This window comes from Mirounga leonina, unplaced genomic scaffold (genome assembly GCF_011800145.1).
Source record: "Mirounga leonina isolate KUSES-001 unplaced genomic scaffold, KU_Mleo_1.0 Mir_174, whole genome shotgun sequence".
In the NCBI taxonomy this organism is placed as follows: Eukaryota; Metazoa; Chordata; class Mammalia; order Carnivora; family Phocidae; genus Mirounga; species Mirounga leonina.
In genome coordinates, this window is record NW_023270451.1 from 83,960,717 (window position 1) to 83,986,671 (window position 25,955).

The window sequence follows — 25,955 nt, forward strand, 5'->3', positions numbered from 1 at the left end:
AAGCAGGCCCGGCGGTTCCCGAGAGAGGTCCTTCCGAAGGGTTACTCATCACTTTACAGGTGGTCTGGGTGTGGCTACACAGATGAAGAATATTAATTAAGTCACACCATAGCAGGAGGGGGTATAGCTCAGGGGTAGAGCATTTGACTGCAGATCAAGAGGTCCCCAGTTCAAATCTGGGTGCCCCCTATTTATCCCTAACTTAAATTGATGCTGCTTTTTTTTTTTTTTTATAACTTCCTCTTCCTTATTAGATGTCAATGTGAAGTTGTTTTCCCCCACCCAAACCATCAAATGCTGAAGCTTAATACCATAGTTGCTCGCTCTGCCCAGCACCTTGTGTTCTGGATCTCCTCGGATTCATCCCTAAGTGGCCATCATCGGTGACCCGATGTTAACAGTATCTTCCAGGGACAGTCACTGTCTCTGCCTTGTGTCCTCAATACTCTCCCTTCTCCATTCAGGCATTCTGTGAACAGGGTGGAAGGGGTCTTCTCTTTCCAAGCCAAAGCGCTGGGATCTGTGGCTCAGAGCGTGGGCCCCTCTCCACGTGTTCAAGTGCACATTGAGGAATTATTAAAGACAATCGTATATCTTATTCAAGCTTTACAAGTAAACTTCTGCATAAGGGACCGGTGAATTATATCACCCATCTCAAAACTAAAGTGTGTAATGACTTTCTGTGGTTCGGAGAAGGAGCAGCTGAGCATGTTGGTAGACAGTCTCAGAATTCATTGTGAGTTCCGAGATATGGCATGGAATTCACAAGCGCAAGCCGTGATTTCTGTTATGCTTTACACCCATCATCTTTTAGGACCTTTCTCCCATTTCCCCACCCTCCAGGCTTCGATCAACAACAGAAATCTACACTTTTGATGGGCTAAAAACAGGTTCTCATAATAAATTATTTGACAGCAAGAAAGCCTCAACCCCCTTACACCGGACGGCGGGAAAGAGCAGCATAGAAACAGCATGGTCAGACTTGGTCTAACTCGGTAAGCTGGCCCAGAGCTCTCCGTCTGACACCCCGGGTTGCAAAGGTTCTCTATCCTGAGTTCCGTTATCAGCATACAACATGAGTGCCTGAAAAAACAAAACTTCTTTTATTCTCAGGGATGTGCTTTGGAGTTTCCCTTTCATTGAAGCTGACTCCTTTTTGTTAGCGAGAGACTCAAATTTCTGACTCAGTGCTTCTTTTTTCCAGTTTCGTAAACACTTGGAACTTTGGCTGAGAGCCGGGTGGCTTGTCCCTTTCCTGTCCCTGCCCTCCCACGACACCTTCTGATATTGAAAATGACTTCTGGTGGCAGCCTCCGTCCATGTCCTCCTCCTCCCCGTGGGGCCCTCCGGATTTGTGCAGGAGCTGTCTCTGTTTCTTGCCCTTTCCGAGGGCTCCCTAGTGGCCCCCGCCCCCTGATTTAACCATCTCCCTCTTATGGGAGAGAGCCTGCGTAAATGAGGCTGTGTGTACGATTTTCATCGCTGAGCCGGGGCCTGTCCCTTCCTCGATTGTCTTGCTCCGAGTGTGAATACGAAAACCTTTCTCTACCTTTGGAAATGTCACCCTTTGACTTTATTGTGAGTCTCCACTGACCTGGGAGGCGAGCTTTGCTCTCACGATTTTCAGACTCCTACACGGTCTGTGTGCCCATCGGGTGCGCCCTCCCTATACCCTTGGCATCAGAGCCTGGAGTCCGAGAGGCCTCTGGGGAGGCTGAGAGGTCCGGGCGGAGAAGGCAGGCGTGGAAGAGGCGGTGTGTGGCTGAGGGGCCGGGCGGTGCTGGGGTCCCCAGGGGGCAGTGGGCTGGCCCTTTGTCCTCACACCAACCACCGTGCCTCCTGACTGGGTGGACAGTGGACGCCCGGTGTGTGGAACCACGATGACAGGGCTGGAGGGGAGGGGGCAGAAAACCAGCAGAAAGGACAAATGCCTGTCACCACCACGGGGGCAGAGGTGGTGGGGGAGGGGCAGACCAGGAGGGGCTTGGGGCCGGCTGGGATCTAGGGAAGAGGAGGAATCAGGACGCGGGCAGCTGCGGAAGGCAGGAAAGGAAAGAATATTCGTAGTGCTTTCTCTCAGTTATTTTTTTTTTCAAGATTTTATTTATTTGATAGAGAGAGACACAGCGAGAGAGGGAACACAGCAGGGGAAGTGGGAGAGGGAGAAGCAGGCTTCCCACCAAGCAGGGAGCCCGATGCGGGGCTCGATCCCAGGACTCGATCCCAGGACTCCGGGATCATGACCTGAGCTGAAGGCAGACGCTTAATGACTGAGCCACCCAGGTGCCCCATCTCTCAGTTATTTTTAACCACTCAGTACCTGCAAGGCTGGAGTGTGTAGACATTTGGGTTATTACGTGTGTAAATCGGAAAATAAAAGAATCCCCCACCCCCTTGTTGGCAGTAGCTGTCTGGTTTATTTTCTCCCATAGGAGATGATATATATATTTTATAGATATGTTATCTATAGTATATAACATATAAATAAATATAAAAATTTATATTTAAATTTATATTTTTAGGGGCGCCTGGGTGGCACAGTTGGTTGGGTGTCCGACTTGGTTTCGGCTCAGTTCGCGATCTCTGGGTGGGGGGAATCAAGCCCTGTGTCAGGCTCCCTCTTCCTCTCCCTGTGCCCCTCCCCACCTCTCTCTCTCTCCCTCTCAAAAAATTGTTTTATATATATAAAAATTTAATATGTGTTTATACGTAAATACCTTTGTATGTGTATATAATCTTTTTTAAACAGATTTTATTTATTTATTGCAGAGAGAGACAGAGACAGAGACAGAGCATGAACGGGGGGAGGGGCAGAGGGAGAGGGAGAGGCAGACTTCCCCCTGAGCAGGGAGCCCTACAACGGCCTCCATCCCAGCACCCCGAGATCATGACCTGAGCCGAAGGCAGACGCTTAACCAACTGAGCCACCGAGGCGCCCCTTATTATATAATAATATATATACCTGGTATCTTTTAAAAAGTCCAAATGAGTTCATATCATACACATGCCACGCAATTTGCTTTTTGCCCTTAATGATATTGTTTAAGAGTCTTCTCATCATCGTACTCTGGACCTGTGTTAATCTTTTTCTCTTGCATCATATCCTATCCTCTGACTGCTTTGTAACCTATTCCCTGTCAGTGGAGAGTTAGGTGGTTTCCAGTTTATTTCTAACAAAAAAGGTAAAAGCTGCAACGAGTCTCCACCTATCGCGTCTTTGTGCACTCACATGAGTAATTCTGAGGGATAAATTCCCAGGAGTGGAACTCTCCTAGAGTATAATTTTTCCTAAGTAACTTTTTTTTTTTTTTTACAAAGGCCACAAACTCAACATGGAAAACTTGAAAGATAAATAAAAGCACAGAAAAAAGCTGAGATCATCAACAATTTCATTCAGACCCACAGTTTTGTAACCTGCTTTTTCACTTGACAAATTATCATCGATATTCTTTTTTTTTTTTTTTTAAGATTTTATTTATTTATTTGAGAGAGGGAGAGAGTGCGAGCACGACCAGGCGCATCCTCAGCCAGGTGCATATAGTAGAGACACAGGAAGAGGAAGGGCTGGGTTCCTGCAGGAGGAAGGCCAGAGCTGAGAGAAGCAGAGCTGGCCAGGACATTCCAACCAGCAAAACTGAATCCTGATGTAGCAACACAGGTAAAAGGTGTTACTTATACCATCTTCTTAGCTGGGGGGGTATAGCTCAGGGGCAGAGCGTTTGACTGCAGATCACAGAGGTCCCCGGTTCAAATCCAGGTGCTACCTTCTTTAACTTTTAATCACAAGTGGGTTCCCTGTCCTACAGGAGTAGCTGAGCCAGCAGGAGCCCTGCAGTAGGGTAGCTGCTTAGTTTTCTGAACCCAGCATGCTGGCCGCCCGCCAGAGGCTCTGGCTTGAGGATCCCTGACTCAGGTTGTAGAGCGCCCCCTGAGGCCTGCTCAGGACTCACAGACCCACGCCCCCAGGGAAGAGCAGGATTGTGCTTGGTGCTGTGGGACTGACTCCAGGGAGGGAAACGCTGAAGGAGAGAGACCTTCCGGGGCCTCTTTTCTCTCTGTCCTTGGTGTAGAATCACGGGCTCCAGTGAGGGAAAGGAAGCTGGAGTCGCATTCCAAAAATCAAGAACAGGTAAGCAACATCTGTCCTTAAAAGCTCACCTCACTCTGACAGGAAGACCTCTGGCCTCTGTCATTAATTCCAGAACTCCTTCAGACACTGACCTACCCCCTCATGTCTTGTCAGTCCCCGAGACCTGCTCTGCTTCAGGTGGAAGGCATTCCTGCCCACCATCCCCTTCTGCACCATCCTCTGCCTACGCCAGCCGTCCTTGGCCAAGGACGTCAGTGTCAAAGCAGGGCTGTGTCAGTGGAGGGCTCTGGACTTCTCTAAGGCCAAGGGTCCCCAGCTGGATGGCCCATCACAGCACCTGGCGTGTGAGATGGTAAGAGCCATGGCGTGTGCTTTCATGGAAATACAGCTCACAGGCTCCAGGTCAGACTGCCTGGATCAGCATAATTGGGTGCAGGGCCAAGGGACTCTATTTTTAACAAGCTCATGGGATGATCCCAGTGGAAAGTCAGAATTGGAAACCACCAATTTAGTTTGGTGCCCCATGTTACAGGCTTGAAAAGAGGCCATAATTAAGAGATGTGCCCAAGCACACACACCTGATTAATCATAGGGTTGGGGCCAGATCCCACGTGACTGGTCTTGGGTTCTTTCCACTTCCCTAACCTGGGACAAGACGCGACGGGGCCCACTGCCTTCAGCTGCTTCCTTCCCCCCGTAGCCGAGGCTGGCCTGGGCTGGAGGAGATAGGCCTTCCCAAATAATGATCCGAATGATGTCCACCCCACATCTAGGACTAAACAGGATGAGCTCACAGCAGCCTGGGAATCTGAACTGTGGCCCTCCCGACCCGCAGTCAGATCTTTTCCCCGGACCCAGAGCTTACTTCACATTGTTTCCTAATTGACATCATTTCATGGTTGTGACCTCCCCCAAGGAGGGACCCTCCTCCCCCAGGACCCAATAGTTTCTGTTTATTTCTGCCGGCCCCATGTCCCGGCTGACTCACCGTCTCCTGGTCATAAGCTCCCTCCCCTTTCCCACTGACCCTCATTTGAGTGCCCGAAGCCCCCTCTGCCCTGCCCAGTCCCTCCCCTCCTTCTGTCTCTCGCTGGTACACTTTCTTGCCTCCCCCACCTTCCCTCTTCACTCCACCTCCCCTGGGCTCATTTGTTCTAACCCCTGCTCCCCTCTCCCTCAGCTTCACCTGTTCGACTACTGGCTGGATGGTTCTTCTTTTTCCCCTTCTTCATCCCAAGGCCGAATCCTGGGGCTGAGCCTGGGGGAGACATCTGGTCAGGAAGGCTAACGTCACCATCCTGCTAAGCAGCCCCATCTGCCTTGAAAGGCCTCATGTCTGGGGCTTTGCACATCTGGAGGGGGCAGGGATGGGCTTTAAGGCTGCCTGTTTGGGGTACCAAAGCCTAAAAACCTTCTGAACTGGCCTGGAGACCCTGACATTGCTGGCTGAGCCACTGCCTAGGACAGTCAGACCACACCTGCCTCTCCCTGGGAGGGGACCCCACACTGTCCCCTCCTGGAGCCACAGGCTATTTGGATTCCAAAGTGCAAAGATTCTGATGGACAGGAAAGCAAGCCCCCCTGGGTGTTTTCAGTTTCCACAGTGAGTGGACAGCTTCTGCATTCAGTGGGCAGGGGCAGGGGTGCTGGACCCTCTGTGAGCCGTTCCATCAGTCCAGATATAAGAGGAAATCCATGGCAATTGGTGGCATTTGGAGTTGGGATTGATTTCTCCATATCCTCTCATAAATCCCCTTTATAATTTTGGGAGGACTGTTCTTCCCTGATAAATGCCCCAACATTCACCCAAGAGACCAAGCATTTCAGGGAATTTAGCAACGGCTGGATCAAAGTTTGCCTCTGGTGTTCGGCTCTGCCACGTGGTGCCTTGGGCAGATTTTCTTGGCACGGTCGTCGGAAGCCCCGTGTGTCCTTCTGAGAACTGGATGTAGTATGATCTAGTTATTCCTGGGGAGTTAGAGTCAGCCACCGGGGCTCTTGCTCTTTGTGGGCACTTGATTTCAGCTGACTGCAGGCAACAATGCATCTGTTAACCCTGGTCTGCTAGCTTCCTAGCCAGGAGGGACCAACCGGGACTTTTCCTGCCTTCAGTACAACGAGATCGGGCAGTTAACCCCCGATCCCCACATATCTGCTTTTTTTCTGAGGATCTCTTGCTTGCAAATTACTCTGGGTACCAGTTCCCATACTAGTCACACACACAGGTGCAAACCCAGAATGTGCCTCTGTCTGATGGAAACAGACCAGACAGTCCCTGGCAGGCTGTCAGGAGCCCATGGCCCTGGAGGGACGGTGGGAGAGTCAGGCTCCAAGGGACCGCAGTGGCCCGAATCTCAGCCAGAGCCACCGCGGAGTGGCATGCGGGGCAGGAGGCACTGTGGCCCCCAGGGGGCGCTGGATGAACCAACAGCTGCGCCGAGCCCTAGGTCCTGGAATGAAGCTCACTCTGGAAAGTCTGAGCTGGGCCCCCCGCCAGCAGTCAGGGGGATAGGGGTTGACAGTATTTGGCACATCTGTTTGGTATAGCAGGTTGCAGAGCTGGGCTTTCCACCAAGACTCACTATTTTGGTTTGGGGTTCAGGTACTGGGCAGTCCAAGAATAACACAAAGCCCTACCTGCAGCCACCAGAGAGGGCCTGACCAGCACAGCACCGTGGGGTTGGGTGGCAGAGCCCACTTGAGTCTGAGAAACACAGGAGGTGAAACCGAGGGGTCCTGGGCCATCTCTTCTTTCCTCATAGAGGTTTCAATGTCGGGGGCACAACAGCTGTTAGAGGGGGTAAAAGCTGGCAAAATAGGGGGCACCTGGATTTGAACCAGGGACCTCTTGATCTGCAGTCAAATGCTCTACCCCTGAGCTATACCCCCACTTATATATGCATGTCTAATAAGCACTCTAATCCTGCGGAGCCACACCCTGACCGCCTCCACCTTGTGATGTGTTCTTGGTAGTGCTCTGCCGTCCTACAGCCCTGTAAGCATGCCCCACCTGCTATGCCCACCCTTGCCTCTTACCTCTACTTAGAACTAGCGTTCTTCCTCCCCTGAGCCCCTAGCCGTAGGCCCCGGCCTTGAAAACATTGAGGCTTGCAGCTTGAACATCCTCTGGACTCATTTAGAAAGAGCAGGGCTCAGAACTGGCTGCTCAACAGACCCTCTGAAGTTAGGGTTGGGGAGGGCTGGGAAAAGTCAAGGTTCTTGGGACCCCTAAACCAGACTCTCTGGGAAGGGGACAAGGGACGACGGGAGCTTCTAACAAGCTCTTGATGATTTTGGAGCTATCGATTTACTTTTTGCCCTACATAGTATAGATCTGGGGGAAAAATGACAGCAATTAAAATCATGCCCAAACAAAACACACTTGGTTTAATGACCAAGTTACCCCTAGAATCCACATTTATGATTAAAGGCCTCTTTGCGCTAAACTGGGCAGGAGATGAACTACCCCTTCATCTATCTTCTTTTGTCCCCTTATTCTGTTTGTTGCATGCTTCCATGTGTGGGACGGAAGACATAACCTGAAGAGAGGGTGTAATGCATGGAAAGGCAGTGAAGTGGGAATGAGAGATTTATGGTCATTGGAGCCCAGACACAGGACAGGGTGATTGCAAACATGTGGTCAGGACAAAAGGAAGGGCCAACAGGTGACACATAGACTTGAACCAGGGACTACCTGATATGTGGCCAGATGCTCTGCCCCCGAACTATGCCCCCTTATCGGTTTGGGTGTTGCTGATGGGCCCCATGTCACCTGTGGGCCATCGTGCACTGTAACTCCTCATCTCTGGTGAACTAAGGGGAACTGACTGACTAACCTCATCCAGACAGACCCCTGTCTGACTCTGAACTTACTCTGTCCTTCTCCAGAGACTTCTGGAATTCTTTCCTGCCCACAGCACTGCCACCTCCTCAGTCTCCGTGAGGGGGCACAAATCATCGTTTAGAGCTGGAATCTTCCCTCTTTTCTTCCCTCCCACTCAGGTTTTACTTCACCAGCCCCACTCCCCCTGGTCCCACTCTGATGCTCATCCTCGGCACAATGGGGTTCTCTGGGCTGCCTTACATTGCTTCCTCTGCTCCCCTTGCTCTTCTCATCCCTTACCCCTTGGCTTTAAGGGAAGATGCCTCACCAGAGAGGTCATGGCACCATGCTGGCCCCCCACCATCAGCTCAGCACAGCTGGATGATTTGGGACCAGATACAAGGACTGGCTATTTGAGCACCAGACTCAGGCCTCTACTACCTCCTGGGCTGTGACCAGGGATCCCTTCCTCTGTGGATGTTTCCCCTGGAAGTTACCCCTCTGACACTAAAAGACCACAGAGACCCCCAAGGATGCATAGAAAGGACAATCATCCAAATGGGCATGGCATGTAGAGGCTAGGTAAGAAACAGATGCATCTTTAACAAGACCCTTTGCAGATTTGTCCGTATGGTGGAAGTCAGAAACTGCCTAGGTGACCAACAAAGGCAGTTGGCTAAATCAATTGCAGTCATAGCAGTCATACAGAAGCATCCTCTCTAGCCACTAGGAAAGGTGTCTTAAAAGCTTTTTTTTTATTGGCATGAAAAAGTAATCAGTTCTTTTTTATGTTGAAAACATCATAGAAGAATAGTTTCATCCTTGTAAGAAGTGATATGCACATTTTAAATGTATTATCTCTGAAATGACCTATTTGCTTTTCTCCACACAAGTTAGTTTTGCTTAAAAAAAAAAAAAAGGCAACAATTCCAATTGTCTGTGTCCCTTAAACAAGAGATGCTTTTGTCTGAAAAGAGGCTGATTCCAGCAAGATTCAAAATGGGTCAGTGGAGACAGGTCCCAACTGCCCCGATCCCACCTGCTCTCTTCCTGATGATATTGCATCAAGGACCCAGTGTCCAAGCTGGTGGTCTCAGGGCACGGGGCCACCCAGATTCGGGATCTCTGACCTTGTTTTGGTGGCTCCGATGGTCTTATTATGTGGGAGAGTTTTTGCATTTCTGTAGAACCAGATGGATTTTTCTTTTCTTTTTTTTTTTTTTTAAAGATTTTATTTATTTATTTGAGACAGAGAGAATGAGAGAGAGAGAGAGCACATGAGAGGGGGGAGGGTCGGAGGGAGAAGCAGGCTCCCCGCCGAGCAGGGAGCCCGATGCGGGGCTCGATCCCAGGACTCCAGGATCACGACCCGAGCCGAAGGCAGTCGCCCAACCAACTGAGCCACCCAGGCGCCCCCCAGATGGATTTTTCTTACAAAGCTTCTGTCCCTCATCCACTGGGCCAGTCCAAGTATGTCATCACGCCGAAAGCAAGAAGAAGGTGAAGGCAGTTGTATCAGGTGGTATTTTTCAGCAAACTGCCTTTTTTAATTTAAGAAAAGAACTGAGCGGAAACCCATCACAGAATTGCTAGGAGGCAGAAAATAAAGCTTGGGAGAGGCATGGCCACGTGGGCCTCAGAGACTCAGGGCAAGAGGCCAGCATGGTCAGGGACCTCCATGTGCACGATCCAGAACCAGCCACTCTGGGCGCTTTGTCTCTTGTCCGTGGCTGGAATCCCGAGGACAGCATCTACATGAGACAGCTAGCATAAGGGCACGCCTACTCCCAAGGTATAGAAGGTCCTAGATTCCCGTTCTACCAGCCTGCATCCAAGCAAAACTGGGATGTTCCTAGGACGGGAGATGGGTGTTGGGAAGCCAAAAGCAATTCCTACATGCCCACAACACCAGTTTTTTTGAGACACGTGCATCAGCAGGTATGTAGGAATGGCCGCTGTGCTTGACGATGGAAATAGTTGTCACATCTGGACATAGGAGAGAAAGGGACTTTAGGAGCTCAGCGTTTTCCTGTTCTTTACCTTTTGCTGACGCGTCTGCCAAATACCCCCTTGACTAAGTAACAGGGCTGTTTCTCTTATTACAAAGCTCAGGTCATTACTGACTAAAAAGCAGAAAGGCTAGGCCATCACATTCATTCAAATGCGAGATACCAAAGTTTGTGCGTGCGTGCGCATGCGCACAGGTGCACGTGAGTTAAATATTAGAGAAAAGCTTTGAGGATTATAAAGTATAAAAACATACATACACGTAGGTAGAACTTGGCAAGGAGTAACCATCCCCCTTGTTCTACCTGACCATTCAGGGAGATCCTTTGCGCCTGAGTATTTTGTCTTCCCCAGCACCATTACCTGGGTAACAGGAAAAGCCCCAATAAGGCCTAAGGTGAAAGCAAGATGTAGCAACTTGCTTGTGGAACTTGAGGAGGTGCCCTGACATCCCGGGAAGCTTCAGTAAAGCAGCAATGCCTCCAAGAGGCGGGTGCAACTGTGAACCCAACTGGGCTCGCCATTGATGATCTTGTCGTTGTGTTTCAGGATCTCAGTCATTCAGCAGCACGAGCTGAGTTTTTAGCGCAGTGGTCAGGAAGTCTGCCGTGTCTGTCCTTGTCGGAAGAGAATATAGACTTGAGCTTTCCATTGTATGACATTGAGCTTCCCTAGATATCAGCCTTGGCTTGGCCCTTCATCCTGTTCTATAACAACAGCTGGTCCCTGAAGGTTTTGTGCTCCAGTGGGAACTTTATTCCAAGAAGGGCTGATACTCAAAATATTTAGCCATCTCTACAGCACGGACATTGACCAGAATGGACGTCAACCATAAACAGCCATTAAATGCCTCCCAGGTGGATAAGTTGCCACCAATCCATTGGTCAGTTGAATCTATGTGATTGATTTATCAGCTCATTTACCACTGAGAGCCCTTGGGTTCTCAGATTTCCAGCCCTGAAGAATCCACTGGATTTCCACTTTCTTCTATCCCGAGTAGGGCAGAAAAGAAATCCTACATCCACCCCATTTTCTTTAAGGTCTTTTGCCTGCAACCGACTCCAAATGCTGTATCAGCCTAGGCACGTTGTTACAGAAACAGAAACTGGTTCTGTCTACGGGAAAAGATGAGACAATCATTGTCCAGGTGGCAGGGAGCCCGCAGCACTGAAGGGAAGGTTGGGGCTTGTAGGTTCGCGAGGCAGGGTCGATCCAAGGGGACTCAGCCTGCTAGGCTCTCGGGCACCAGTTAGGGAGCTGTTGGGCGGTGCTTGAGCTCTGCCAACCCTGGAATTTGTGTCACTCGGTCTGAGTGTAGTGTGAGTCAGGAACACCTGTTTGGCCAGAAGTGCTAGGGGGAGAAAACGGGAAATAGCCTTTAATTCTGCAGCTGCAAGCAGAGCCATTTCTTCCACCAGGGCTCACATAATTGGGGCTCCTCAAGAGATGGAAAGAGGGCTCAAAGGTTGGGAGGGAAAAAGAACACATCTGAATTGGAATCAGGGACCTCCAGGTTGTCAATCAAATGCTTTACTCGGTCTTGTCTAATAAGCGTGTTTCAGTTTTGAACCTCAATGCGGAGTCAAGTTATTAGTTATGGGCTGTCACCACGCCTCACAGGACTGTGCCAGCGTGATCTGTCACCATGCTACCACGGTCGCATTCTCTTACGTCTGCACCCCTGGCCACTCTCTGTGCTTAAAGCCTACCTCTTACAATTCCCTCGGTCCTGGGCTGAAGGCACTAACTTGAAAAATCATTGATGTTTATCACCAAAATGTTTAAAATGCCATAGCGTTGTAAGTTCCAAAATAATTTTCCAGCCACCCGGAATGACTGGATGTTACCATCGAAGTTAGCAGGGGGGGGTGTGCCTCCCCAAAACAGAAGCTCCCAGGCACCTCCTCAGTTCTACTAAATCCTAATTCCTAGGGCTGATCTATATTTTTACTATGGTCCCTAAGTAATTCCGGTGCAGACAGGCTGGGTAACAGCTGATCATAACGTAAACTTTAAGAGGGAAGTAAGAAACTTCTACCACACACACATCATTAACAACAGCACCGTGACATGTGCCTCGCCCCAGAATTCACTTGGGGAAACTGACACAGACTCAGGGAGGGTGCTGATGTAGGTGACTTTACAATGAGCAGGACCCTAAATGAGGTCATTCATTTGCACTTGGCAATAAGGTAAGCCACCTGCAGGGGGCACCCGGACTTGAACCAGGGACCTCTTAATCTGCAGCCAAATGCTCTACCCCTGAGCTACATCCCCTTGCTAGAATTATGTTTCTCTTTAGCATAGTTCACCTGCACTGCCACACCCAAGCATTCCCTAGTGCACTGGACATTCTATTTTCTCTTGGTCCACCTATGAAACTGGCAAGCCCACCACAAACCAGCTGGAGATCACACTCTGGCCAGGAGTTGGCCCTTCCATTCCCCAGAGACCCTCCCTTGTCTAATAGCCCCTTTCTACTCTGTAGCCACAACCTGAACTCCTTGGATAAACTGCAGTCTCCTCTCTTCACCTCACTCAGTACCTGGTGGGAGGGGAAGGGAGAGGAAGTGTAAGAATCATGCCTGGATTAGCTATGTCCACAATAATGCTTCCTAACAAATCATCCCTAAATTCAGATGAATGCAACAATAAACATTTATTTTCATGCATGGCAAGCAGTGGATCTAGTCTGGACTTGACCTGGTGGCCCTGCTTCAAGGTGGGGGTCCATCTGTGCTCGGATCCTTGATGTGAGTTGGGCTCAGGTTTCCTGCAAGGCCGTTTATTCCTGGGTCCAAGTTGGAAGAGTGACAGCTAGCAGGGGAACTTTTCTCCTGGCAATGGCGGAAATGCAAAAACGTCCCGCCCAACTATGTGAGCAGGTTTCAAGCCTCAGCTTGTAATCCATGTGCTAACATCCCATCGGTGAAAGCGAGTCTCAGGACCAAGCCCTACAACAAGGGCAGGGAAATCTGTTCCTTGGGAACATGGGAGCATCTGAAAAGTCTCATGGCAAAGGGTGCACACAGAATAAGCTCAGAACTGGGGCCAATATTTTAATCCACTGTGGTCTGCCCTCTTGGTCATAATTACTTACCTCTCTCCTGCATGCATAATAAACTCAGCTTTTACCTTTTGTTCCAGCCAGAGCCCCCTTCTGGATCCCAATGTCAGTATTTGTCAGGCTTTTCACAATAATATCATATAACAAACCACCCCAAAACTCAGTATGATTAGATTCTGGTTCTGCTGCCTCGGGAGAGCTCCCCGTCCACTGTTTTTGCATGACTCTGAGAAGTCTTCCTTTTCCTTCAGCCTTCCCCGCAATTATTTATTTATTTATTTTTAAGATTTTATTTATTTGACAGAGAGAGACACAGCGAGAAAGGGAACACAAGCAGGGGGAGTGGGAGAGGGAGAAGCAGGCTTCCTGCGGAGCAGGGAGCCCGATGCGGGGCTCGATTCCGGGACCCTGGGATCATGACCTGAGCCGAAGGCAGATGCTTAACAACTGAACCACCCAGGCACCCCCTCTGCAATTTTTTAAAGAGATCATTGGAAAATATGTCCTTTCTGGTGGCTGAGCTTTCTTCTCAGCTTGCTTCCTCCTGTAGAATGCTGGAAGCCCAGGTCCTTTTAACTTCCCAGTCTTCGCGTCTTTTCGTCCAAGCTAGTAATGCTTTTGACAGTACAGTTCTCTCAAGCAACATGTGGGTTTTCTTTTTATTAGACTCCATGTGCCCAAAGCCATACGATCACAATTCTTTTTGACATAGGCTCTCCCTCCGGCTCAATTATAAGTATTTGGGCACACCCTTAGTCTTTCTCGGAATACTTTTGTCCAACTGAGAGGATATCCTTGGTACCAGTTTAATTCTTCAGTGCTCTTAATAAAGTGCATTCAGACTATGAGTGCATTAAGCTTGACTTGGTTTGAGGCTATGTCTTACGGGAAGGCTCTGGAGTTAGTCTTTTTCCTAAAGTGATGTAAGAATGGCCTCACCTTTGTTTTGGAGAGAATGGTTTCATTTTTCTGGCTCTGCTATTTTGAGCTATCTAGATTGCCTCTAAATTCTGACTGCAAACCAGTAAGTTCTCTTCTGGACTCAAATCTTTTTTTGTAGTACCTTATCAAAAACAGCCTGTAACAAAATAGCTCATGCATTCAATGTTTTTCCTTGAAATATCCTACCCCTAACACTACAAGTTCAAGCATATTTTCTGCCTTCCAGGTTATCATGAGCCTCTGATGTCCCTGCCAATAATAGTTTCCTATTTTCCCAGCTGATTGTTAACAGCTCTCTTGCCACCCCATTGCTTCATTGCCAAGGCATGCCATGTACTTCAGGCTTTTGTTATAGCAGGAGCCCCCTTCTGTATGTCACTTTTAGTATTTGCCAGTCGAATCCACAATAGTGTCGCAAAACAAGCCACCCCAAACCGGTGACCCACAACAATAAGCATTTATCCTCATGCCCGGGGGTCAGAATATTGAATGTGAATCAATTGATCGGGGCTGGGCTTGTCTGGGTAAGGCCGCTTCAGGCTGCGGGTCCAGCCGGCCTTGGCTCCTCTTGATGAGTTGGGCTGAAGATTGGGCCTTGTGTGTCCACGCTGGGGTCCAGGCTGAAGGGGCAGCAGCTCACAGGATGAACACATCTCATGGTAATAGCAGAAGCGCCAGAGGACAAACCCAACCTTTCAAGTTGATCTCAAGCCCCTTCCTGCATAACCTGCTAACATCCTGTTGGCCAAAACAAGTCACACGATGTGCCAGCTATCAATTTTTTGACTCTCGGGTCCAAATTCACGCCCCCATACCTGCCGGGCAATAACCGACCGGTTTCTGTAAGCGTTTCTCCTGTAATATGAACAGCTGTCAGTAGAGGGCGCTGGGGGGACGTTGCTGGAGAAAAGGAAATTGTCTCCCCAATTTCTGCTGCGTGTTGGTGGTGGTGGTGGTTTGTTTCGTTTTGTTTTTTTCCCCTTCCCCTTGGCCTCTGTTGCATGGTCGGTCAGAGGTGTGGGTGGGGGCCAGCCAGGCCCCCAGAGAAGGAAGTCCCGCGGCGACCTCGCACCCCAGCGGGGCCGGCGACCACCTCCCTGGGCCCTCCCAACTCCGCCTACGCACCTGCGTGCGCCCGCCAGCCCCGCTTGTCTCTGCCGCGCAGAGGTTTGGTCCCCCGAGCCCTCCAGGTGCAGATGCTGCACGCTCCAGACCTCGCACCCCCAGGTGCCTCTCCTGTGCCCAAGAGGTTTGCTTGCTGCTTGCCCGGAGACTGAATAGGTCAGGTTGTGGCAACCTGGCGAGTGGGCTGCAACCACACCTCCCCCCGGGGTCTAATCCCAGCTTTGGGGAGGGGTCCCCCTTCTGAATTTGTCCTTCTTTGGGTTCCTCTCCCCGCGGATAACTTTAGAGTTTTCTTTGCACCTTTGTAGTTACTCTTTTCATAACACAGTAATTCTTTATATTAAACTTCCCACTTGAGTTACTGTGTGGGTTCTGTCTCCTGGTTGGTCCAGACTGATACCTATGGCCGAGCCCAGAGCAAGGGGGTGCAGGGCGCACTCACCTGTGGGGGAGAAACGGAAAAGTCACAAGCAAAAGCCACAGACACCGCGAGGTGAAGAATTGCAGCCAATGGGTCAACCACACTTCAAAATGCCAGGGGAGAAGAGGCACGGGACAGGGTCTGGGGAAAAGTGGCAGGGAGGGCACCTGATGACATTAAATAGATTGTGGTATCTGGGAAGCCATTCCTCCGTGTTCGGCAATAAAGCAGAGGCCCAGCAGGGGGCACCCGGATTTGAACCGGGGACCTCTTGATCTGCAGTCAAATGCTCTACCCCTGAGCTATACCCCCTTGCGTCAGGTTGGCTCCTCTTTGTGTTACTTCACCTGTGAGGCCACACCCAAGCATTCCATAGCGCCCGGTGAGTTCTGTTCGTTGCTGGTAGGCCTATGAAAGTAGCAGGCCCAGCACAAACTCACCAGGGACCACTCTGTGGCCATGAGGCCGCCTTCCCGTTCCCCAGAGACCCCTCGCTGTCTACTAGGCGCTTTTCCGCGGCAGCCGCGCCTGACCTGCGGGAGGCACCGGGTTTCTGCGGGACCCCGCCCCCCACCCTTCTTTCCCTCCCTCCTCCCTCAGCTCCACCGGCTCTACCCCATCCTCCCCAGCCTCACCCTTGCTGGCCCTCTGTTTTCCTTCACATCTCCCCCCCACCCTTCTCCCCGGCCCAGTCCCCTCCTGAGGCGGTCTCCGAGGGGCTTGGTTGAACCCAGGAGAGACAGCGCCAGCGAGACAGTAGCCCCTGAATCCTTCCGGCAGCATAACCGAGGAAGCTAGAAGGCTGCTGTTTGGGGGCCCACAGCCCCGGCCCAAGGGTCCCTGCTATAAGGTCAGAGATCTCTCTTTCCTCTGCCCCATAGCAGGAGAGCCCAGGCCCTGCATGTGCCCCCCACCCCCACGCCCTCCCTCCCTCCCAGCTCACAGACCTTCATTCACACAGTGGGGACACCCACCAGTCCTTCCGACCAGGCATCAGGGCAGTAACTGAAGGGGATGTTATGGGGCATCAGAGACTGGGGAGATCCACTTTCCAGAGACCGCAGAGGACACTGAGCTATGCGATGGAAGATAGGGTAGAGGAGGGGAGATTCTTTCCTCATTCCTGTGCAGCTTACCTATAGCATTCCTTTGTACACAGGTAACCTGTTTCACTTCAAAAACAGTGTAAACTCAAGATAAGTGTTCCAGTGAGAACAAAGCAGTGCCCCATCCCTGATGTTTCTAACATAATCCACCTGCTTCCATGTTGCTGGCTGCTTGCCTGGCCTCTAAAACACCATCTTTTTATTAGGGGATGTAATTGGAATGTTGGGCGCCCTTCCCTGGCATGGCCAGGTTTGGGGGGCGGGGTGTGTGAAATCCATTTGGTGGAGCTGGCTCCTGGCCTCCATGCCTGGTTTTGACCTTTATTTCTGAGTCCATTGAATAAGTGCCGAGTGGGTGCAAAGATCCCACTCTTTTCTGATTAGTGTCCTATCTTTCACACATGAGACAAGGATACTATTCCTTTAACTGACATTGTAAGTCAGTAACCCACTTTTGGTGGGAGGCCTTTTCAGTTATTCCGGGGTAAGAGTTAAGGCTCTCCGCACTTGGCGCTGGCTAGAGGAGAGGGTTTACACATTTGAACTTCGTTTTCTCTAAGTTCCCGTGCCGACAGAGTTAGCCACTCTACTGTACGGTGCTTGCTGGTGTTCTATGGTAACTTAGTACATCAGGGCCTGGCCCTCCCTGGGCACGTCGTTCCAGGTGACCCAGTCAATAGTCAACTTCCCTGCTTTGTCACTGTGTGTCAGTGACTGATGACTGCCAGGTTCCAATTCCTGAATAACTGGCCGGATGGTCACTGCTTTTAGCCCCAACCAGACCAGATAACCAACGCCATGTTCCCCTCACTTCCTGCACGTGACTTCTAGGATCAGTTTTCACACTGCCAGCATTCCGTCTCAAAAATAGAAACTGATAATGGCTAACTGAAGCAAACAAGGAAATGACTGGCACGAAGACAAAAATCTCAGACCACTCAAGGAAACCTAGCGATCTACACTCAGAAAACGGCCAGAATTAAAGGACAGCCAGGGGGTCAGGATCCTTTGCCCCCAAACAGCATCCTGGTTAGGGGGTTGGTGATGCTCCCACTGCACACTGGCTGCAGCCCTCAGCCCCACTGCCAAATGTCAGAGCTCCCCTGGAATAAATTCCAAACTCTTCCTGCCTCATTCCATGTTCCAAGTCTCAATCATGTGTGTGTGACTGGCTAAGCTGAGGGCATTGCTGGGGCTGGTGGGAGGGCAAAGTCTGGTACTTTTGCCTTTGGTAGTGCAGGTAGGTCCTGGTTTCCACCAGTCATGCACAGGTGTGGATCCCCCCAAATGGAAAGGAATTTCAAATGTTGGGGGTGTAAGAAAGATAGTTGCATATTATCTACCGCAAGTCTCATAAGTGAGACTGGATCAATGCCAGAATAAGGAAGGGGGAAATTGTATAGTGCTGCCAGAGCCTGGGGAGGTTTTCTGGAAAAGGCCTGATCTGCTTCTTCTCTCCTCCGCCTCCCCCTACCCCCTCCCTTCTCCTCCTTCTCCTGCTCCCTCTCCTCCTTCTTCTTCTTCAGTTCCAGTGTAGTTAACATCCAGCATTATATTAGTTTCAGATGTATAGTGATTCAACACTTCCATATATTATATGTATATTACTCAGTATTATATATATATTACTCAGTGCTCATCAAGATAAGTGTACTCCTTTTTTTTTTTTTTTTAAGATTTTATTTATTTATTTGACAGAGAAAGAGACAGCGAGAGGGAACACAAGCAGAGGGAGTGGGAGAGGGAGAAGCAGGCTTCCCGCCGAGCAGGGAGCCTGATGCGGGGCTCGATCCCAGGACCCTGGGATCATGACCTGAGCCGAAGGCAGACGCTTAACGACAGAGCCACCCAGGTGCCCCAAGATAAGTGTACTCTTAATTTCTCTCTTCCCTTCTTGCAGGAAGAGGCAGTTATCTGGAATGCCAACAAGTCTAAATAAATACGGCAGCAGGTGCATACCATGGAATATTATTCAGCCATAAAAAGAAATGAGCTATAAAGCCACAAAAAGATATGGAGGGACCTTAAAAGCCTATAGCTAAGTGAGAGAAGCTGATCTGGAAAGGCTACATATAGTATGTTTCCAACTCTATGACATTCTAGGAAAGGCAAAACTAGGGACAGTAAAAAGATCAGCGGTGGCCAGGGATTGGCAGGGAGGGGAGAGGAATGACTAGGTATAGCAGGCCGGATTTTTACAACAGTGGGACTATCCCTGCGATGTTAGTTAATTGTGGATACGTGACATTATGCATTTGTCAAAACCCATTAAATTGTTGGGAACTTAATGTAAACTATAGGTGTCAGTTAATAATAACGTATCGATCGATATTCGATCACCAGTTTTAACACTAGTGCAAGATCTTAAGCACAGGGAAACTGTGTGGGGGGGGGGAGGGGGTATATGAGAACTCTGTACTTTCTGCTCAGCTTTTCTGTGACCTTAAACTGCTCTGAGAAATAAAGTCTACGACATACGTATTTTTAATGGCAGCCGGTGGGGGCTCCCTGGATTACGGATCAGAGACCGCGTGATCTGTGTTCAAATGGCCAGCCTAGGGGCCACGGCGCCTTCCCCCCAGCTGCCGTATCCCGAGCTCTACACAGCAAGTCGCCGACGTCTTCCGTGGGCTTGCCTGAGACCCGCGGGGTCTGCGGCGCCGGGACGGACCCCTTGGCTACCAGGCCTCCGTCCGCACCTGGCAGCTTCTCGGGCCCCTGCCGAGGGCACCCGCTTTGAGAACCAAACACGTTTAGGCCAAGCGCCCTTCAGAATCACCCAGCGTAGTCCTCCCCCAAATGCGCCTGTCGGATCTAGTGCGCATCGGGGTGGAGGGGGTAAGGAGCAAGGGTAGAGGTATGCGTCGTTTTTACAGTAAGAGCGCCCTCCCCGGCCTCCTGCTTCCGGGTCCCCGGGGCTGAGGTTCCAGGGCACATGCGCACGAACAGCGCCCCCCCGCGGCTGAACCTATGAGGTCTCGCCGCTGCTGCTTCTGGGTGCGCCCCCAGCCTCCTGTGGACTTAGGAGAGATCACCAAACATACACGTAGGTCAGAGGGTCAGGACAAAACCTCCGATTCTGGACCATCTCCTGAAGCAGAAGATGGCCTTTCCCCCGCCTTCCACTATCTGTCAGCAGAGCCCTCGGTGGAAAGAAAACCAACAGGGGGCACCCGGATTTGAACCGGGGACCTCTTGATCTGCAGTCAAATGCTCTACCCCTGAGCTATACCCCCACACACGCTATACGCTCCTAACTAGCACCTTTTTACTATGTTGCAATAGCCGGCTATTCTCCGGTATGCTAACTGTCATTCATTCTCAATGAGCCTGCGGAACGGCATCCCTCTGGCCATCAACCTCCCCTACAAACTTCTCTACAGACTATATTTCAGCAGCACTGATTTTTTTTTTTCGTCTCTGCGAAACTAGTTAGCAGTCATCCATTTTGTCCCGTGGGTCTATACCATCTTTATTGCTTTATTATAATCAGGAAAACATTCTGATTTTAAAAAATTGTATATTTAAATGAAAATATATACATAAATAAAGTAAAATTAAATAGATCTAACAGGCAAATCTATATTTTAGTAGGAACCCCCTCCACCCCCCACATTTTCCCCCAAAGTAAAAAATTCAAACCATAACTCAAATCGCCACAGCCTCAAATGTAGAGTTTGCACTGTTTGTTGACATAAATATGCTCACATTAAACCCAGGATGGTCATAATTATTAAGGGTTGTTTAAAATGCATATTTTCTAAATCATGTAATTCCTTCCTTTACTGTGCATGTTATTTAAAAAAAATAAGTTGTAGTTGAGAATTATAATCCAAAGTATTAAGCACTGATATACATGACCTTTTAGCTGTGTAGATCTTGAACCATGGCATTTTGAAATTAAAAAAATTTTGATGCTTTGGTGAGATGAATAATTGAATAATAAAGTTGTCTTTATTGATATTTTATACTATTATAAAATAAGTATTTTTTACATATGAAGAAAAATAACCTCCAAGCCTGCATTCTGGACCCAGGTAAACTAATATTTAAGCATGAGGGCAAAGGAAGGACATTTCAGATGAACAAGATCTGAAAGCATTTATTAGAGCAGAATCTCACTGAATCCACAGCCGACGGAGAACAGAGATGAACCCTGGGGAGAAACAGGGACACGAAGAGCCCATGGATGATGGGCCTTCCACTGGGACCTGCAGCCTCCTTTTGCAGCCAGCGCCTCATACTGGACATCCTCATTCAAGATCTAATAGGCCCCTCAAACCAAAGATGGGAGGAAGAGAATTATTACTTCTCACCCCTAGCCAGCTCCCCGCCGCACTCCGTGTTGCCCACCTAAGTGGTATGATTCTCCCGGCGACTCGGGCCAAACCCCTGCCAGCCACTATTGGGTCACTTCTTTCTTTGGCATCCGAAGCCCGCAGCAAGTCCTGTTGACTCTGCTGTGAGACGTATTTGCATCTCAGCAGTTCTTGTGGTCATGAGCTGCGGTCCAGGCCCACCTGACCCATCGTCATACTCTCTTGGCAGGTCTCCCCCTGCCTTTTGCCCCTACTTCTATTTCCACTGAGACGACCGTTTCAGAGGGGGGTCAGATCATGTTTCCCGCTCTGTTCAGTAGCTTTCCGCTCCCCTGAGAACAAAATCTAAGTCCATGCTGCAGCCTATGGACCTGCAGGAGCTGGCCCTGGCTGCTTCCTCCCCTAACTCCTTCCCTTTTTGCCTCCAGCCACACTGGTCTTTGCTGTTCTTCCAAGGGCGCCCCTCCAGAACCTCCCAGTGCTCCTTCTCTTCGCTCAGGGCTCTGCCCACCGTCAGCTCATCAGCAAGGCCTGGTGAGTTCTGTCTCTGGTGGTTCTGTCTAAATTGTACCCCATCATTTTTATCCCCTTGCTCTGTTTTTGTTTTCCTCACAGTCTGCATTATAGTAAGATAGATTTTTGTTAATTATCTGTCTTTCTCACTACTCATGGCTTAAAAAAATGACTCATAGCAAATTAAGAAAGAAGTACATTTCTATGAAGGAAATCTCCAGACAAGAAAGTTCGGCTGCATCTCTGGAGGAGAACGCCATATTTCCACGTTCTAACCTGGATACTTTCCTTTGCGGGTCCAAAGATACCTTCTCGTCTTCTGCTTCATTTGTAGACAGGAATAATTTTGCAACCCCCTCAAGCCTGAGTTTGCTGAGACAAACTAGGCCTTTGAACTCATCCTGGGCTGCTCCAGAGAGAACAGGTGCATGTCTGCCTTTACTTGCTTGAACAAGGTCTCCCCATACTGGGGAGGGGTAGAAGCCTTTTTGGGTGTTAGTTTGCTAAATGGGAAAATGGGAAGAGGGCTAGCTGACAACTATGAGCACCCCAGTCGGTCCCAGGCAAGCATTGGGAGGAAAGGAGAGGGACCTCAGGACACTGTCTTTGGGGGAGTGAAGGCACCAGTGCCTGGTGAACATGCAGAAGAGGTAACGGTGGACAGGTGTCTTGGGTGTGGCTGCAAGTATGACAAGGGCCTGGTCACAGATGTGTGGAGGTCTAGAGCAGTGCTTCTCAAGGTGTGGCCCCAGACCAGCAACATCAGCATTACCTGAGAACGCGTCATCACAAACCTTTGGCGTGGGGGCCCAGCCATCTTTGTTTTAACAAGCCCTCCAGATGATTCTGAGGCACCCTAAAATTAAGAATCACTGTCTAGAGCAGAATTCAGAAGATGAGCAGTTTGACCATCGTCTTTGGTTTTAATCCTGGCTGATCCCAGCGGGTGCTGGAATTCAAACCCATTCCTTTTTTTAGGTGTTGCAGTACCCGAGTCTTCCTGAAGGTGGTGCAAAAGGAAGCTGAGAGAGACCTGTGGCAGGTGTTTCTCAAAGTGGGTCGGTCTCCTGACTTTCCATAAGGAGCTTGTTCCTAACCCCAGATCGTATATGCATGTTTGACAAGCTCCCGAGATGATTCCTAAGTACAAAAATCTGAGACTGGCCCAAGGGTTGCAGTTCATGCACCACATCAAATCCTGGTGTCCCCCACTAGCTTTCCCCTTGTGGTCTTTGAGCTGTGTGGCACATTCATGCTCTATGAAGCCTGCATTCTAGTCCCCGTGATGGTCTCAGGTCTGTATAAATCTATTCAGACGGCTCCAATTATGTGGCCTTTACATTTTTTGACAGATGGAAGATAGGGACAAGAGGAAGATAAGAGAGTCATTGGTTCAGTAACAGGGTTCTAAACCCAAGGATCAGGAAGAGTGGATTCAGGTTCTGATCCCTTTAGTAAAGGGCTTTGTGTGGTGGAAGACTAGTAATCTTGAATGTCTGTATTCAGATGCCCACTGTGAACGGCACAGACTAGTGACTCTGAAGGCCCTTCCAGCTTTAAATGTTGGTGTCAGTGCTCTTCCAGCTACAGGGAGGGGAACCTGTTGCTTGTTTTGCATCAGAGAGAGAAAATTGTAGTGAGGTAGGCTTGGCAGCTTCCGGGAGGCCCAGCCAATGAATATTTGGTATAAAAACTTATAGGGGTGTTGGGTGCACAGGTAAAGGTATTACTTAGGCCCACACCTATATCTGGGGGTATAGCTCAGGGGTAGAGCATTTGACTGCAGATCAAGAGGTCCCTGGTTCAAGTCCAGGTGCCCCCTCCTGTCTCTCACTTTTGTTCACTAAAGATTCAGCTCCTTTCCCTAATACTGAGCCTCAGGATATTGAGACTTCCCAAATCTGGGGGGAAAAAAGTCATGGGTAACTTCACACCCTGTCACTGGGCACCACAGCCCCAGAGTGATAGGTTCCTGCAACTCTGACTTCGTATTTCACTTACCACAGGTCTTGTTCTACATAGGCTTAGGCTTACTTTTTCTACGCATTTTCATTGCTCCACATCAGTGGTGTGCTGCTAAATATTTAACAACCAGCTCTTGGGGGAAGGGCATTGCTGATTTTTAGTGTTTCCCAGTTCCATGGTGTAAATAATCTCATCGTGGTCAACTTCAAGCTACAAACATAAGACCACCGAACATGGAATGGGGAAGATATGCTAACAAGTGACTCTCTGGTGCGAGCCAGCTCTAGCACACCACTGTCCCTAATCCATCTTCCCCAAAGAGGCATGGATGGGCTTTTTGACCCCTACTCCATCCTAACAATACTGTCTGACATCAGAGCAGTGGCTGACATTCATCTGTTCATCCACGGAATCATCCATTCACTCAAGACATATTTGATTCCCACTTGATACCAGACTTAGGAAAGACAGAGCTGAGCAAGAACTGTCTGTGGTGGGCAAACAGTCAAACGAAGAAATGGTCATGTGAGTGATAAGGACAGCTAGACAAAAGAAAGGGCTATTTTAAAATAAAAGGATTTCTGTTACCAGAAATATGGTAGACTAGATCACCTAAAACTCCTTCTACCTCAAAACACCCAGAATTAAAACATAAAATATCATTTTATCAAATGATATCAAACAAATATCCAATCACAGGTACAGCTGATCTTGCATGACAATAAAGGATTATCTTGGGGGTGGGGTGGGGTCTGACCCCAAGAATGCCTGTGGTTATGGTGAGACAGCTGAGGTGTTGAGTTTTAACAGCCATGTGGATCCAGGAGATTAGGTCTAGGCTTGAAATGCCCTTCCCGCATGTAAAGTCAGACTCCCAGAGAGCCACACCATTAGTAAAAGGGTGGGCTAATGAGACATCAGCACAAGCAGACAAGAGGTCTTTCTCTTGGGCAGGGGGGTATCTCCCCTGAAAATTCATAACCACAGATCTTCACACTTGTTAGAACTTAGAATTTACACTCCTTGCATGGTTCAGAAATTCCCCAAGCTAAAAGTTGACATAAAAAGTGTGCCTAGGCTAATGATTGTGGAGTACCCAGAAGAAGCAGACACAAACACTGAAGGGCACATCTGCAAGCCAGGCCACACAGAATTCCTATGGATGAAACCTGGCTTAAAATGGGTTCACAATTCAAAATAATAAAATTAACAAGGAATCAGCCAACCATGAATGAAAACCATCAGACAAAATAAAGAATGTCAGATAGGAGGAATGCCATATAGATACTATGTCATATAGATACTATGAAGTAAGTGTGGTGAAAATTATTAAAGACATAGGAAATCGAATGTATGAGAATATATGACTTTCAAAAAGAGGAAGCAACCTCATCTAAAATGAAAAATACAATAATTGAAATTAATAGTATAATAGCAGATTAGACAGAAAGAGGAGAGATTTGTGAATGAAATAGAATATAAATCTTAAAAAACTACCAAGAATGAAGCACAAAGGTCTAAAAAAATGCAAAACAAAAAGAGTGGCTAAGAGAGGTGCAGGATAGAATAGAGTTCTGATAAATGTCAAATATGAATTGTACAAGTATGGAATATAATGATATAATACCTGAGAAATTTCCTGACTTGTACAATGACCTCATATTAGGAATGAGTTCCAAAAAAGATAAATCCACACTTAGGCACATGGCAGAGCTTTAATACCACAGACAAAGGGATGATCTTAAAAGCAGCCAAACAGAAAAGACAAATCATGTACAAAGGAATAATAATTAGAATGACAGCAGACTTTTCAACAGGAGCAATGATGGGTGGAAGACAATGGAATAAAGTATTCTGAGTGAAAGACAGTAACATACGTTAGAATTCTCTACTCAGTTCAACTATCATTCAGAAGTGACAGAAATATAACTGAAAGCATTTACTTCTAAGATATCCTTGCTGAAAGAACTTTTAAAACATGTAATTTTGAAAGAAGAACACTGAACCCAGAAGGGAGAAAGACAAAAGAAAAAATGGTGAACAAAAATACTAGTGAGCATACTGGTAAATCTAAACAGCACTGGTTATACAAGACAAAAAAAAATGAGTTGGGAAGGGCTTAAAAATAAGATTTAACCAAAGAGAACAATTACACAGAAGACAAGGACAATGATGTGGTTGAACTAATACATTAAAGTTTAAAGTTCTTCTTTTGTGTGGCAGAAGGGTAGAAATACTAATTATTGTTAGACCATATCAAATCAGATGTGTGTGTAAAAATTTAAAGAGTAACCCCTAAAAGTATAGAAAAGGAAGACTAATTCATTTTCAAATTAGTAGAAAGAGGTGAATCAAGGTGAATTCCTCAAAGGTGAATAAAGAAAAAGTGACCGATCCAATAGAAGAATGGAAAGAAAGGCATAGAAAAAATCAAAATAAATAGAAAGCACAAAAAAGATGGTAGAAATGAATAAAAATATGTTACTAATCACAATAAATGGAAATGGACTATTTGCCAATTGAGATATTGTCATACTGGATTCAACAACAAACTCTAGCTATATGCTCTTATAAAAC

The 25,955-nt window shown here is 48.5% G+C and overlaps 5 non-coding genes across 5 annotated transcripts; 2 read left to right on the plus strand and 3 right to left on the minus strand.

The window, feature by feature from the left end:
* Window positions 1–117: 117 nt before the first annotated feature.
* On the plus strand, window positions 118–189 carry TRNAC-GCA. Its single transcript has one exon. It is a non-coding gene; the product is annotated as a tRNA-Cys (tRNA).
* A 6,718-nt stretch (window positions 190–6,907) lies between these two features.
* On the minus strand, window positions 6,908–6,979 carry TRNAC-GCA. Its single transcript has one exon. It is a non-coding gene; the product is annotated as a tRNA-Cys (tRNA).
* An 8,736-nt stretch (window positions 6,980–15,715) lies between these two features.
* On the minus strand, window positions 15,716–15,787 carry TRNAC-GCA. Its single transcript has one exon. It is a non-coding gene; the product is annotated as a tRNA-Cys (tRNA).
* Window positions 15,788–19,745: 3,958 nt separating this feature from the next.
* On the minus strand, window positions 19,746–19,817 carry TRNAC-GCA. The gene has a single exon. It is a non-coding gene; the product is annotated as a tRNA-Cys (tRNA).
* Window positions 19,818–23,163: 3,346 nt separating this feature from the next.
* Window positions 23,164–23,235, plus strand: TRNAC-GCA. The gene has a single exon. It is a non-coding gene; the product is annotated as a tRNA-Cys (tRNA).
* Window positions 23,236–25,955: the final 2,720 nt, after the last annotated feature.